This window comes from Schistocerca piceifrons, chromosome 6 (assembly GCF_021461385.2).
Source record: "Schistocerca piceifrons isolate TAMUIC-IGC-003096 chromosome 6, iqSchPice1.1, whole genome shotgun sequence".
Lineage (NCBI taxonomy): Eukaryota > Metazoa > Arthropoda > Insecta > Orthoptera > Acrididae > Schistocerca > Schistocerca piceifrons.
This window is the reverse complement of record NC_060143.1, coordinates 314,625,380-314,641,510: the sequence shown is the minus strand read 5'-3', so window position 1 is coordinate 314,641,510 and position 16,131 is coordinate 314,625,380.

Sequence of the window (16,131 nt, the reverse complement as noted above, 5' to 3'; positions counted from 1 at the left end):
CCTTTGAATAACAAGGTAGTGTAAATAATTACCCTAGTCCATCTAATTTTTCATCCCATGTTCATACTACTTGCGTCTCAGGTGGGAGCCTTTGTTTACCTTTTCATTCAGTACTGTTGTTCATTGAGGAGGTTATTGTTCCGACGTAAAGGCAAGCGCCAGCATGATGGTCAAGAACATTAGAGCACAGAGGGCTGTGGCACCGCATCAGCCAATTGCACACTGACCGACCCCTCTCCAGGACGACAATGCTACGGTAGTGCCAGCGAGACGAAGAGGACATAACAGGTGCGCTCCCTGGCTGTGGCCCAGTTGAAGACTAGCCGTTCTATGAGCTCTACAGTAGCGACTTAGGAACTGTATAATTTCACTTGTATTAGGCATTGTATATACTGAAGAGATCTTAGTTGTCTGTCGCCATTTGCTTGCGACACATCAATATAAATTTCTGGAAGATAAGTGTTGTCATTTAATTTCTGTAAATAAAATTCATTAACACGATATACTTGAATTGTTGTCTAGCAATCCGAGAAAGCAGGACACAACTGTGCAACTTTCTCAGGCTCCATTCTCCGCCTTCCTTTAGCAGGTAAATTAGGGAATTTATTCCATCAGGGTAAAAAGAGTCACACCACCTTGTTATTAACGTTTAATTTTTTTAAGTAGGTGGTACGTTTCTTTGCAGACATAGAAAATGTCTTTCGACAAATTACGAGGGTAACCCCAAAAGTAAAGTCTCCTATTTTTTTTAAGTACAGAACTTTGTTTGTGTGGCAGTTGGTCACACTGTCATGAAGAGTGCTTCACGCGCTGTGTGTAAACATGCACACGCCGCACTGAGGCGCTCAGTCTTGCCCTGGCAGCCGTTGAGAATGGAGCTCCCGTTGGATGTTACCGCCAAGTGCGAATTGCGCGCAGTTATTCGGTTTTTGAACACAGAGGGCACTGCGCCGATTGAAATCCATCGCCAGTTGAAGGAAGTGTATGGTGAGTTGTGCATGGATGTCAAAAATGTTCGTAACGGGTGTAGAGAGTTTGCAGCTGGTCAGACCGAAATTCACGACGAACAAAGGAGCGGGAGACTGTCAGTTTCTGAGGAGACAGTGTTGAAGGTTGAGCAAAGCATGCGTGAAGATCGGTGGATCGCCCTGGATGACCCCTGCACGTTGGTTCCTGAGGTTTCCCGAAGCACCGCTCACAGAATTTTAACGGAAACATTGAACTTCCGGAAGGTGTGCGCAAGATGGGTGCCACGCATGATGATTGAGGACCACATGCGGCAACGAGCTGATGCTTCCTGCGCATTTCTTCACCGCCTTGCAGCCGAACAGGACAATTTTCTGGATTCAGTTGTCACGGGTGATGAAACCTGAGCATACCACTTAACACCTGAGACCAAGAAACTACCACGCCATTGGCGGAATCCTTCTTCGCCAAAGCCGCGAAAATTCAAACAAACACAGTCTGCCGGAAAAGTCATGACAACCGTTTTTTGGGATGGGAAAGGGGTATGTATGGTTGGTCGACTTTATGGCCACCGGGACCACAATTATGCTGACAGGTACTGTGAGACTCTGAAAAAACTCTAACGGGCAATTCAGAACCGGAGAAGAGGAATGTTGAGCAAAAGCGTACACATTCTCCATGACAGCACTCGCCTACACATCGCTCGGCAAACCGTTGCTCTCCTGCAACAGTTTCAGTGGAACACAATCATCCACCCACCCTATAGTCCTGACTTGGCGCCCAGTGACTATCACCTCTTCCCTAGGTTAAAAGAACATTTGGCCGAATAGCAATTCAGCTCCGACGACGAGGTGAAAGAAGAGGTTCATAACTTTCTGAACAGCATGGCGGCGAGCTGGTATGACATGGGCATACAAAAACTGCCACAGCGTCTACAAAAATGCATCGACAGAAATAATGATTATGTCGAAAAATAGCTAAATGTTCAAGCTGTAAATACGTAAACCATTGTAGAAATAAACAGGTGTGTGCACTTATAAAAAAAATAGGAGACCTTACTTTTGGGATTACCCTCGTATTAAGAACGATGCAGGAAATAATAAGAGAATTTGACTGTCAAGAGGATGGAAATGAATATTATAGTGACCCAGACGAAGATGTTTGTGAACTAGAAGATGCTTGCATAACAGACGACAAGGAGGATGACGAATTTGATGTAACGCCTTTTGAGGTTGATTCATCAAATGAAGGTGATCAGCAGGTCAAGAAAATTGTGTATGGCAAAAATATACTCTTTCAATAAAGAAACGTCGAGATGCCGGCATAGAATATAGTGGTACAAATAACTAGCGCGTTAAGCGAAGCAAGAAACGAAACGTCTCTCCTGAAATTATTTGAATTGTTGTTTACTAATGACATGGTTTCTCTAATAGTCGTATACACAAACCAAAAAATTGTTGATACCGCGGCAAAATGTACATCTCCCCATCCGTATATTAGAAATACTAACCAAAAAGAAGTAAAAGCATTATTTAGCGTACTTTTTACGAGTAGGGCTCTAAAAATGATCATGTCAGTTTTGCTGATACGTGGTCTGTGGTGTGTGGGTCCCCATTTTTCCGTGGTGTAGCCACGAAAAAACGGTTCGAATTTTTGATAATCCAAGATATGGTGACCAAAATATTCGATTGCAAAGAAGAAGAGCAGACAAGTTCACTAAATTCCGTGACTTGGTGTGTATGGTTGTCAAGCGTAGTCAAGAACTGTACACTCTCTCGGCCCTCCCTAACTATTGGCGAGACACTCCTTATATTCAAAATATATCTGCCAAGCAAATTGGATTAAAATGGGCTAAAGATACTCTCTTTATGTGACTCGAAGATGTATTACTTTTATGGGGGCAAGCCATCTTTAGGAAAAGAGAATAAGGATAAATATGTTTAGATTCTTACATATTATGTAATGAAATCATGCAAATCCATCAATTATGGAACCAATCGGAACGTTACGATGGACAGCTGGTTTGCTTCTTGTGACGTAAGCGACAAACTGGCTCACAAAAATTTGACAGTGGTCGGCTCCTTACGCATAGACAAATCACAAATTTCAAAACTCCTGCTTCAAACCAAGAGCAGGCCGTTCATTTACAGAAAAGAAAAAATTACGGAACCATACGTTCTCGAAAAAAAAAAAAAAATAAATAAAAACGTTATTTTATTTCACCTATGCATGAGATGGATGAAGTAGATGAGGAAGCAAAGAAATCGAACATAGTATTTTCTACAATGATGACAAAGGAAGAGTCGATGTATTTTACTACACCACAGTGAGGTACAGCACGAAAAACCAAGCGTTGGTCTATCCGATATATGTATGGGCTTTAGATGCGTCAGGGATAAACACCTATGTCTTGTATAGAGGGAATGGCGGCACAAACACCCGAACAGTTTTCTCAAGTCTTTGGCATTTGGAATGGCCGAAGGAGAAATGAAAGACACGTTTCATAAAAAAAAAAGAACCTAAAGAGCATCACATAACCACGCAACAGATTTTGACACATTTTGGGAGCGATATTCCAGGATCTACAACACAACCAGAACCAATCGCAAAGAAAGTGGACGATGCTTTCTTTGCGTTCGGAAAAAGTTCGCTTGAATGCTGTGTCTGCTAGAAACCAGAGTGCCGAGACCATCGGAAAAATACTTGTCAAAATTGTCATAGCAGTTTGGGTTGAAAACGTTTCATGTATTCAAAATTTCATCAAATTGCGAAATTAATTTATAAAATCATTTCCTTGTACATAATGAATATTTTTATTCGTAGTTGTTAGCATTATACTTTTTTTACAAATATACATATTATTTATCATACTGTGCTAAATAATACATGTTCAATTCATTGATTCTTCTTACGGTTCATGATATGTTGTACTGTGTTTCATAACGCCCTAATAAAGACGTTAATTGAAAGCAAAATATACGTGCTATCTGATATCACAACAGTGATATAGTAAAGTACATTGACATATTTTTTATTGACTTTGTCATATTGTAAAACGTGTTGCGTGTTGCTTGTTTATTACTTTACATAACTCCAGAACTTTTATTTAAATAGAGATAAGATTAGAGATAAGATTAGACGGGTAGGTCACATAACTAATGATGAAGTATTGAATAGAATTGGGGAGAAGAGGAGTTTGTGGCACAACTTGACAAAAAGAAGGGACCGGTTAGTAGGACTTGTTATGATGCATCAAGGGATCACAAATTTAGCATTGGAGGGCAGCGTGGAGGGTAAAAATCGTAGAGTGAGACCAAGAAATGAATACACTAAGCAGATTTAGAAGGATGTAGGTTGCAGTAGGTACTGGGAAATGAAGAAGCTTGCACAGGATTGGGTAGCATGGAGAGCTGCATCAAACCAGTCTCAGGACTGAAGACCACAACTACAACAGAGATAATTTAGAAAAACGTAGGGTAAGTTTTTACCCTTCCTTGCTATTTATGTCTCGGAATTCGCATCCTGTTTTTCTACAGTTAATACTATCATTTTCTCTGCGAATGCTCTCTCTCTCTCTCTCTCTCTCTCTCTCTCTCTCTCTCTCTCTCTCTCTCGTACTCGTGCCGGGGATCAGCTTGAGGCTGCGAGCAATGAGTGTGGTGGGCAGGGAGCGCTTAATAAGTAGTGTGCAACAAGTTGAGAATTTGGTTTGGACGGGAAGCGTGCTCAGATAGCCGAAGCGGTTGAGGCGACCGTTCGCCTAAAGCGCGAAATCTGGTTTCGAGTCCCGCCCCGGCGCAGATTTTCACTTGTCGCTATTGAATTCATTTCAGTGTCCAATTGCGGGCGATGTCATAATTTCTATTTCATCTCGTCGTGTACGAGGGATCAAGAATGATGTCTATTCTTTCAGACATATCCGGAAAAACAGACGCCACACATAAAAACTAACTAATGTTTTTGCTATTTATTGGTCTTTGGGGTGAAATGGGACATGTAAAAGTCTGTTTAGGATCTAAGAGAATAAGAAACAAAATGTGCGTGGTTCAAAAAAGTGTTAGTCTTTAAAACAAATAAAAATATTGAATGAATTGTGGATTTTTGTCCTGTTATCCAAATAAATATACGTTAATTCAGTGACATCATGTTTAAAAATAATGTGTTTGAAGCTACATGTCATGTCCCAGATGTAAAGAAGAGCTTTCGACAACATATCCTTAACTAAAACCGACTCCTCATATGTTAAAATAAACGTACTTAATAGGCCTTGTTCTTTTTTAAAAAAGATATAAATGTATCCGTTCCCTTCTAAATAACACATTTTACATGCATTTACAATCTAAATGATTGCTTACTTTTTCGATATATTTTAATCACAGCATAATCTCCCAAGTTTAGAACTGTGGCGGGTGGTTCTTCATTTCCGTCAAGTTCTAGGTCTTTTTCTGAATAAACATTGAAGATAACTGTTTGTATAAAACCCACAAATTCCGAAAACATAACCCTACTTTTTTAATTAGCCGAAACCCAAGTCAGATTAAACTGAACTTTAGGTTAACTTGCTTACCATGCACTTATATAAAAACGACACATTTCAGATCGGTGATTACTGGAGTAGCTACGCTCTACCAAAACTACAGTTCGGTAGGTTTGGTACACTACATAAATGACATAGTAAATGATACGATACCAGTGGTATTAGTAAAATTGGTAGGGAAAGAAAAAAAAAGGTGTAATAGAGAAAATAAGAGCCGTCGTTTTTCTTTGTTTGGTTGTTGGTTAGAACTGCACGTCAATGAGTGTTCGTCCATAGTGTATTTTTTGTCCTTACAGAATTACATTAATATATCTCTTAACCTCTGCACTTTTGTGTAATCAAACCAATTACTTTTTATCCCAGTGCAGTGTATATGGACAAACATAAAAAACATATAATTATTATTGTTATTTTGTACTCAGTAGAACGTTGTTCGTCATAATCAAATGCATAAGTTTTCTGTTATTACTGATAAATGCGATAGTTATTTATGAATGTGAGAAAAATGTTACATATGAGTTCGACGAAATATTGAAGTGGTGTTTGATATACTTTTTGTTATGCGTTTTCTTATATTACCTTTTTGTTGAGGAAATTGCGTTTTCTAGCGCTATATTCTAAATTTGTATTGTTTTCTTAATTTTTACTTCGATATTCCTCTGTTTCACCGTCCAGATCAAAAATTTTCGAATAAAACGAGAATTAAACACTGACAATTTCAGTTTCTGCGATAAATACTGTTTATTCTCGAGTAACAGACAGGAGGCTTCCTATGTAGAACAAAAATGTTCCATAGCTTACCCTGTTCATCGCTTCCGTGTTTCAAGGTAATCTAGTAAGACACTGATCGCATACATAAAGAAAGCCATCATTATGAGGTTACACCCGATAGGTATGCAACGCATCCTATGTACAGGTAATGCGCGTACAACCTTATTTGACCAAATCTACTGGAAGTACTATCATAGTCTACGCTTACTTGTGGAAGCGTACTGTCGTTTTACAACTCTAGTAATTACAAATAAATTTTGAAGTAAGTAAATTCAGCACGACATCCGACGTCCGTCATATAGTGAACGCAGTATTGATCGACAGTGTCGCTAACTTTAAAATTTATAATTCCCCTGCTCACTACCAAAGTAGACAAACAAATTTTTGAATAATATTTCTACACTACTGACCATTAAAATTGCTACACCACGAAGATGACGTGCTACAGACGCAAAATTTGACATGAGGAAAGTTTCCAACCGATTTCTCATACACAAACAGCAGTTGACCGGCGTTGCCTGGTGAATCGTTGTTGTGATGCCTCGTGTAAGGAGGAGAAATGCGTACCATCACGTTTCCGACTTTGATAAAGGTCGGATTGTAGCCTATCGCGATTGCGGTTTATCGTATCGCGAAATTGCTGCTCGCGTTGGTCGAGATCCAATGACTGTTAGGAGAATATGGAATCGGTGGGTTCAGGAGGGTAATACGGAACGCCGTGCTGGATCGCAACGGCCTCGTATCACTAGCAGACGAGATGACAGCCATCTTATCCGCATGGCTGTAATGGATCGTGCAGCCACGTCTCGATCCCTGAGTCAACAGATGGGGACGTTTGCAAGACAACAACCATCTGCACCAACAGTTCGACGACATTTGCAGCAGCATGGACTATCAGCTCGGAGACCATGGCTGCGGTTACCCTTGACGCTGCATCACAGGAGCGCCTGCGATGATGTACTCAACGACGAACCTGGGTGTACGAATGGCAAAACGTCATGTTTTCGGATGAATCCAGGTTCTGTTTACAGCATCCGTGTTTGGCGACATCGCAGTGAACGCACATTGGAAGCGTGTATTCGTCATCGCCATACTGGCGTATCACCCGGCGTGATGGTATGGGGTGCCATTGGTTACACGTCTCATTCACTTCTTGTTCGCATTGACGGCACTTTGAACAGTGGACGTTACATTTCAGATACGTTACGACCCGTGGCTCTACCCTTCATTCGATCCCTGCGAAATCCTACATTTCAGCAGGATAATGTACTAGCGCATGTTGCAGGTCCTGTACGGGCCTTTCTGGATACAGAATGTGCTGCCCTGGCCAGCACATTCTCCAGATCTCTCACCAATTGAAAACGTCTGGTCAATGGTGGCCGAGCAGCCGGCTCGTCACAATACGCCAGCCACTACTCTTCATGAACTGTGGTATCGTGTTGAAGCTGCATGGGCAGCTGTACCTGTACACGCCATCGAAGCTCTGTTTGACTCAATGGCCAGGCGTATCAAGGCCGTTATTACGGCCAAAGGTGGTTGTTCTGGGTACTGATTTCTCAGGATCTATGCACCCAAATTGCGTGAAAATGTAATCATATGTCAGTTCTAGTATAATATATTTGTCCAATGAATACTCGTTTATCATCTGCTTTTCTTCTTTATGTAGCAGTTTTAATGGCCAATAGTGTGTTTGTGCTTCAGACACGACAGCATGGAACTTCTGTGGAAGTTTAGTTACTGTTCATCCACTGTTTTCTGTTCACTCCATTTTACGACGCCGGATCACCTCAGCATTGAAGCAGTTTGTTCTTGTTTAGGACGGTGACAGACAAGTTTCTTCGAACGGCGTCTGGGGGACGGATGAGAACAGTGAGGGATCACGTGCAGGTTGTGGAAGGCAACCAGAGCGGCGGTCGAGAAACGCAGCCTAACATTCTCTTTTCCCTCTCTCTCCTTATGATTCATAGGGCTTCGTTCCGTCATTGATCAGCTATGGCCATGACCGTCCTCATTGACTGGTTGTCTATTCACCAACTCAAGGGAGTGCCCAATTCTACTCCATACTTGACAGTATATTCAGGTTCTGCCTATTAAACCTTATCTCCCTCGGACGTCCATTGCTTTGGAGTCTACTTCGTATTCCGCTCGACACCGGTACAGCTCAGAATAAAGCAGCGCGAATGATGTAGCGCTATTTGTTTATTGTTTACAAAGCCACGTAAGTCATTGTATTCATTCAGCAATCGTTTGACTGTGGGTTAAATTTATTTATTTGGTTTATTTATTTGTTCACCATTATACAATCTGGTCAGGAACACTCTGAAAAGTTTGTAAGGGTGTCGGAGGGTAAATTGTGCTGAGAAATAATTCTTAAGAGAAAAGTTCTGTACGTTACACCGTTTCAGAGTTAATTAGCATTGAAGTTAGCCAATCAGACCGTTGCGTGCGCAAATTCAAGCGGCCCGTCAGACTGTATCCCCAAACGTGTTCTTCATTTAGTTTCCTAAAACCAAACAAAAGAGCGATACAGAAACTGGACGTGGGACGGTAATAAGGTTCAAACCCGAGCTAAACGCTAAGCAGTCCCATGCGCTATCATCTGCCCTGTGATAATAACTGTCACTATTTTTATATGGTGAGCCGCTTGAATTTACACGCGCAACGGACTGACAGCCTACTAACTTCAGTGCCAATTAACTCGGAAAAAGCGCTACGTATCGAATTTTTTTTAACAATTATTTCTCAGTACAATCTACCCTGCAATGTCCTGAGAAGTATTTCAGACTGTTTCTGGCAACCCTACATAGGTATGCCGTAATTTCATAATAGTCGTCTTTGTTATACAAACTGCAGCGTAATATACAGGGTGGTCCATTGATAGTGACCCGGTCAAATATCTCACGAAGAAACTACAAAGGATGAAACTCGTCTAGCTTGAAGGGGGAAACCAGATGGCGCTATGGTTGGCCCCGTAGATGGCGCTGCCATAGGTCAAACGGATATCAACTGCGATTTTGTAAATAGGAACCCCCATTTTTTATTACATATTCGTGCAATACGTAAAGAAATATGAATGTTTTAGTTGGACCACTTTTTTTGCTTTGTGATAGATGGCGCTGTAATAGTCACAAACATATAAGTACGTGGTATCACGTAACATCCGCCAGTGCGGACGGTACTTGCTTCGTGATACGTTACCCGTGTTAAAATGGACCGTTTACCAATTGCGGAAGAGGTCGATATCGTGTTCATGTATGGCTATTGTGATCAAAATGCCCATCGGGCGTGTGCTATGTATGCTGCTCGGTATCCTGGACGACATCATCCAAGTGTTAAGACCGTTCGCCGGATTGTTACGTTATTTAAGGACACAGGAAGTGTTCAGCCACATGTGAAACGTCAACCACGACCTGCAACAAATGATGATGCCCAAGTAGGTGTTTCAGCTGCTGTCGCGGCTAATCTGCACATCAGTAGCAGACAAACTACGCGAGAATCTGGAATCTCAAAAACGCCGGTGTTGAGAATGCCACATCAACATCGATTGCACCCGTACCATATTTCTGTGCACCAGGTATTTCATGGCGGCGACTTTGAACGTCGTGTACAGTTCTGCCACTGGGCACAAGAGAAATTACGGGACGATGACAGATTTTTTGCACGCGTTCTGTTTAGCGACGAAGCGTCATTCACCAACAGCGGTAACGTAAACAGGCATAATATGCACTATTGGGCAACGGAAAATCCACGATGGCTGCGACAAGTGAAACATCAACGACCTTGGCGGGTTAATGTATGGTGGGGCATTATGGAAGGAAGCATAATTGGCCCCCATTTTATCAATGGCAGTCTAAATGGTGCAATGTATGCTGATTTCCTACGTAATGTTCTACAGATGTTACTACAAGATGTTTCACTTCATGACAGAATGGCGATGTACTTCCAACATGATGGATGTCCGGCACATATCTCACGTGCGGTTGAAGCTGTACGGAATAGCGTATTTCATGACAGGTGGATTGGTCGTCGAAGCACCATATCATGGCCCGCACGTTTACCGGATCTGACGTCCCCGGATTTCTTTCTGTGGCGAAAGTTGAAGGATATTTACTATCGTGATCTACTGACAACGCCTGACAACATGCGTCAGCGCATTGTCAATGAATGTGCGATTGTTACGGAAGGCGAACTACTCGCTGTTGAGAGGAATGTCGTTACACGCATTGCCAAATGTATTGAGGTTGAAGGACATCATTTTGAGCATTTATTGCATTAATGTGGTATTTACAGATAATCACGCTGTAACAGCATGCGTTCTCAGAAATGAGAAGTTCACAAAGGTACATGTATCACATTGGAACAACCGAAACGAAATATTCAAACGTATCTACGTTCTGTATTTTGATTTTTAAAAACCTACCTGTTACCAACCGTTCGTCTAAAATTGTGAACCATATGTTTGTGACTATTACAGCGCCATCTACCACAAAGCGAAAAAAGTGGTTCAACTAAAACATTCATATTCCTTTCGTACTACACGAATATCTAATAAAAAATAGGGTTCCTATTTTTAAAAAACGCAGTTGATATCCGTTTGACCTATGGCAGCGCCATCTAGGGAGCCAACCATAGCGCCATCTGGTTTCTCCCTTGAAGTTATTTGTAGTTTTATGTTTGATGCTTATTTAGTGAGTTATTTTGCCCGCTCACGATCAATGTACCACTCAGTATTGTGGATCTAGTACAAGATACTCATTTTTTATTGTTTATGTGATGTTATGTTGAAACTGTAAGGGGCAGTCAGATAAAAACGAGACAAAGGGGAAAAAGGTAAGCAAAGTGTTTAGTATTTTGAAAGTAATCGGCGTAACTGTTAATCTATTTATTCCACGGTGAGACAAGATAGTCAGTATCTAAATGAATGAATGTTTGCGGTTGCCTCGGAACCATGAAGAAACAAAATCTACGGCCACGAATGTTTTTCTTCGAGGCTCCAAAAATATGAAAATCGCATGGGGAAAAATCGGGCTTGGGAGCGAATCTTCTGCAGCGAGTCGAAACAAACAGACACGCCATCTCCGGAAAAAACTGCGATGAAGTTTTTCTTTGACTGCAAGCGTCCGCGGCTCATTGACTTTCTGGAGCACGGTGTCGCAATTAACGCACAGCAGTACGTGGACACTTTGCAAACATTGAAGCGCGCCATCAATTTCAGACGCCCAGGAATGTTGACGAAGGGCGTTTTTCTGTTGCAAGATAAAGCCTGACCACCGTATCGTCCATCATCGTTTATGGGACAAATGTTGCATGGGGCTACTGGGGCCATAATATGACTTTGGTTTTTTGTTGCTAAGTGGGGTCGCGTCAGAGATATGAAGGTCAATTTTGTTTTTTAAAATGAGATTCTATAGCCTGGTACTTATTTTCTGATAGCGGCTATTGAGACGAATCCAATGATGTGTAACAGTAAGGTCATTGAAGGTCAACGAAGGTCAAAAAGGTGGCATGAACGTCGATTTACAGAAGGCGTTCGAAGTGATGACCATTCGTATCACCGCAGCACTGCAATCTTCTTGTCATGGATTGAGTGGTATTCCTTATCTCTTCGGCACTTATCGAAGCACATGCTCGGACAATTCTCTCTCGTATATAGTGCAAATAGTAAATATTCGCCGAATACGGCGTATCCATCTAACGTGCCATTGGCATGTAAACACTATTCTACGGTTACGCAATACAACACTAATAGGAACAGTAAGACTAGTATCGTCGAATCAAGCGAATGTGAATGATGTATTCCTTCGAAGAACAAGTCGATATGCTTCTCATTTATGGAGATTGCCAACGAAATTCAATGAGAGCTAGAGACTTATACGCTGAAAGATATCCTCAACGTACTGACCCTACACGCCGTATATTTAAATATGTGTATGATAAATTGAGAACAACTGGATCTTTAACGCATCGGAAACATATTCGACAAAGGAAAGTTACCAACGAGGAAATTGGTACTCTTGCCACTGTGGTTCGAGATCCTTGTGTTGGTTCGCTTCAAATCTCAAGGGAATCTGGCATGCGCCAGAGTAGAGCTTTTCGTGTTCTGCATCGCGATAAATATCATCATATCAGTCTCCTCCAAGAATTAACTGGTACTGATTGTATGCGTCGCTTTGAATATTGCCGATGGGCTCAACTTCAGATTCAGAGGGATGACATATTTATTAATTTGATCTTATTTACTGACGAGGCTACATCCACGAACCATGGAAATGTTAATTTGCATAATATGCGTTATTGGGCAACTGAAAATCCATGCTGGCTGCGGCAAGATGCACACCAAAAACCGTGGTCGCTGAATCTATGGACAGAATTCCAACCGTTAAGATTTCCTTCGATGAAATAGGGATTTCATCGAAGGAAATCTTAATGGTTGGAAGTACACCACATTCCTGCAAGAAACATTAGGTCTGTTATTGGAAGAAATACCTTTAGGAACAAGGAAAAGAATGTGGTATCAGCACAATGGGTTTCCGGCACAGTTTTCGCTGATGGCTAGAAATGAGTTGCAGAGACAACTCCCAAATCGTTGTATTGGACGCGGAGGAGATGTGTCGTGGCTGGCTCGTTCGCCAGACTTGACGCCTCTGGATTTTTTGTTGTGGGGATTCGTAAAAGACATTGTTTATAAAGACATTCCAACTACACCTGAAGATATGCGAAGAGAATTGTCAGAGCATGTGCTTCGATGAGTGCCGATGTGATAAGTAATACCACTCAATCTATGATAAGAAGATTGCAGCACTGCATTGATACCAATGGTCATCACTTCGAACACCTTCTGTAAATGGACGTTCATGCCACCTTTGTGACATCCGTTGACGTTCAAAGACCTTACTGTTACACATCATTGGATTCGTCTCGATAGCCTCTTTCAGAAAATAAGTACCAAACTATAGCATCCCATTAAAAAAAAAGAAAAAAAAAAAAAAACAAAGTTGAACTTCATATCTCTGAAGCGACTCCACCTAGCAACAAAAAAACCAACGTCATATTATGGCCCCCGTTGTCCCATGCAACTTTCGTCCCGCAAACTTTTCAGCTCCTATCATACTTTCGGAATTATTCTTGGTGCTAATAGTCACCCTGTATAAGTGTAGCGCTACAGTGGTAAACTGCTTTTGTATACTGAGCAGAATTTTTTAAATCAGATGTTACATATTTGAATGCCGCAATGCCATTGAAAGTGCCCTAGTTGCATTGAAGGCTTGCATTTCTTCCGTATAGCACGAAGTGGCCAGTCCGCATTTTATATCCTCTCTATTTCGGCCATGGTCAGTTATTTTACTGCCCAAATAGCAAAACTCATATACTACTTTAAGTGTCTCGTCTCCTAATTTAATTCTCTCAGCGTCACCTGATTAATTCGGCTACATTCCATTATCCTTATTTTGTTGTTGATGATATTCATCCGACATCCTCCTTTCAAGACGCTGCCCATTCCCTTCAGCTGCTCTTCCAAGCCCTTTGCTGTCTCTGACGGAATTACAGTGTCATCGGAAAATCTCAAAGTTTTTATTTCTTCACTCTGAGAGTTAATTACTACTCTAAATTTTTCGTTGGGTTCCTTTACGGTTTACTCAGTGTGAAGATTGAATAGTATCAGGGATCGGCTATAACCTTGCCTCACTCCCTTCTCAACCACTGCTTCCCTTTTACGCCCCTCGACTCTTATAACTGCCATCAGGTTTTTGTACAAGCTGTAAACAATATTCCGCTTCTTGTATTTTATTCCTGCTACCTTCGGAATATCAAAGAGAGTATTCCAGTCAACTCTGTCAAAAGCTTTCTTCAAAAGCTTGCTTAAAGTCTACGAATACTATAAACGTAAGTTTGCCTTTGCTTAACTTATCTTCTAAGAGAAGTCGTAGGGTTAGTATTGCCTCATATGTTCCTACGTTTCGTCAGAATCTAAATTGATCTTCCCCAGGTCGGCTTCTACCAATCTGAAGGCAAAGGATTTTCTCCTAAAACGACCAACGCTGTCATACAAAGTTCTGTACAATCCAGTTAGACTTTCAGTAGTTTTTCCTCATGCGATATGTGCTACAGAAATTTACGACACCGTTGCCTTGAGCAAAGGCAAATGCTAAGAATGCGTAACTGTTATCGAGAACTATCGCTTGAAAGTCCTTGAATTAGAAAACTGCTCGTGCGTGGTTATTATCGTGCACAGAGCCCTAACTATCGCTTCTAAGTCCTTGAAATACTAAGCCACTGGATGTGTGTCACTTAAAGATGACCTGGTTCTGATTTTGTGTGTGTGTATGTGTGTGTGTGTGTGTGTGTGTGTGTGTGTGTGTGTGTGTGAAAGACTTCCACTCTGCTGGAAAGGTTCTATGTTCAATCTTACGTTAAAAATGTCTAAGATCGCCGTATGATAATGTGCGAGTTCGTGTTGTTACGACGCTCCCCTGTAGTAATGTATAAAGCAATTCCATGCACGAACGTGAAAAATTGTTATTTAAGTCAAGTGAACTTTTTTAGCAACGACATCTCAAAAGTAGTGCAGCCATAATGAGTGGAATAGAAGATCGTACAATAAAAATTTTAATTACTGATATGTTTCCATTGTATCCTCGACGAAAACGTGACTAGCTGAAAGAATAATTTTATTGCCTTCACTTAACATTAGTAATTTAGATGTTTTCATACTTAGAACTTTCTCATTATAGTCAGTCACAATTGTTCCACAAAACAAAAATTACACCGGTACATTCTCTTCAAAAAGCGGTTTACGTATGTAAAACGATACATCAGTGCGTAATTACACTCGCATATTTCATCTCACACAATGGTCTGAGTTATCTTCCAGTCATAGAATGAAATTAAAACTGTGCAAGTGGGCTGTATGTGCCGGCAACTACATCTCACTCCCGCCACCATACAACTTCCAACTAATAACCGAGAAGGACAAAGATTGTGTGTACATCAAAGAAAATATTTTACGTAGCAGATGACTTACTGATAATCTTTTTGAAGTTTGTAATTAGTGGTTTTTAATGTTGATGACTTCAAATGCACATTACATTAAATAAACAAATTTCGAACTAAAACCAATATATGAAAAATAATTAAATTATTTAAAAAATAACGATGCTGGTATTATTCATTTTATTAAAAACTGAAGTAATACTAATTTTTAATTTGTTTTTATCGTGCAATAAATTTATAATACAATACATCATTAATTCTCTGTAAACAGTATGTTTTTGTGGTGAAGTTCCATTGTAACATGGTAACAAACAGTAAAACAGGCCGTCTACATTTACATCTAAACTCCGCAAGTCACCTTAGGTGTGTAGCGGAGGGTACTTTGAGGGTTTTTTTTCCAGTCGCGTTTAGTTCGGGGGAAGAATAATTGGTGGTAAGTCTATGGGGGTTCGAACCTCTCTACTTTAACCGTCATGATATTTCCGCAAGACGTACGTTAGAGGAAGTAGTACACTATGTGAAAATGACTTGAGAATGACTTTCAAGTTTGTGGCGCCCTCCATCGGAAATACTGGAATTCAATATTGTGTTGGCCCACCCTTAGCCTTGATGACAGCTTCCACTCTCGCAGGCATACGTTCAATCAGCTGCTCGAAGGTTTCTTGGGGAATGGCAGTTCATTCTTCACGGAGTGCTGCACTGAGGAGAGGTATTGATGTCGGTGAGGCCTGGCACGAAGCCGGCGTCCCAAAACATCCCAAAGGTGTTCTGTAGGGCTCTCTGCAGGCCAGTTCATTACAGGGATGTTACTGTCGTGTAACCACTCCACCACAGGCCGTGCATTACGAACAGGTGCTCGATCGTGT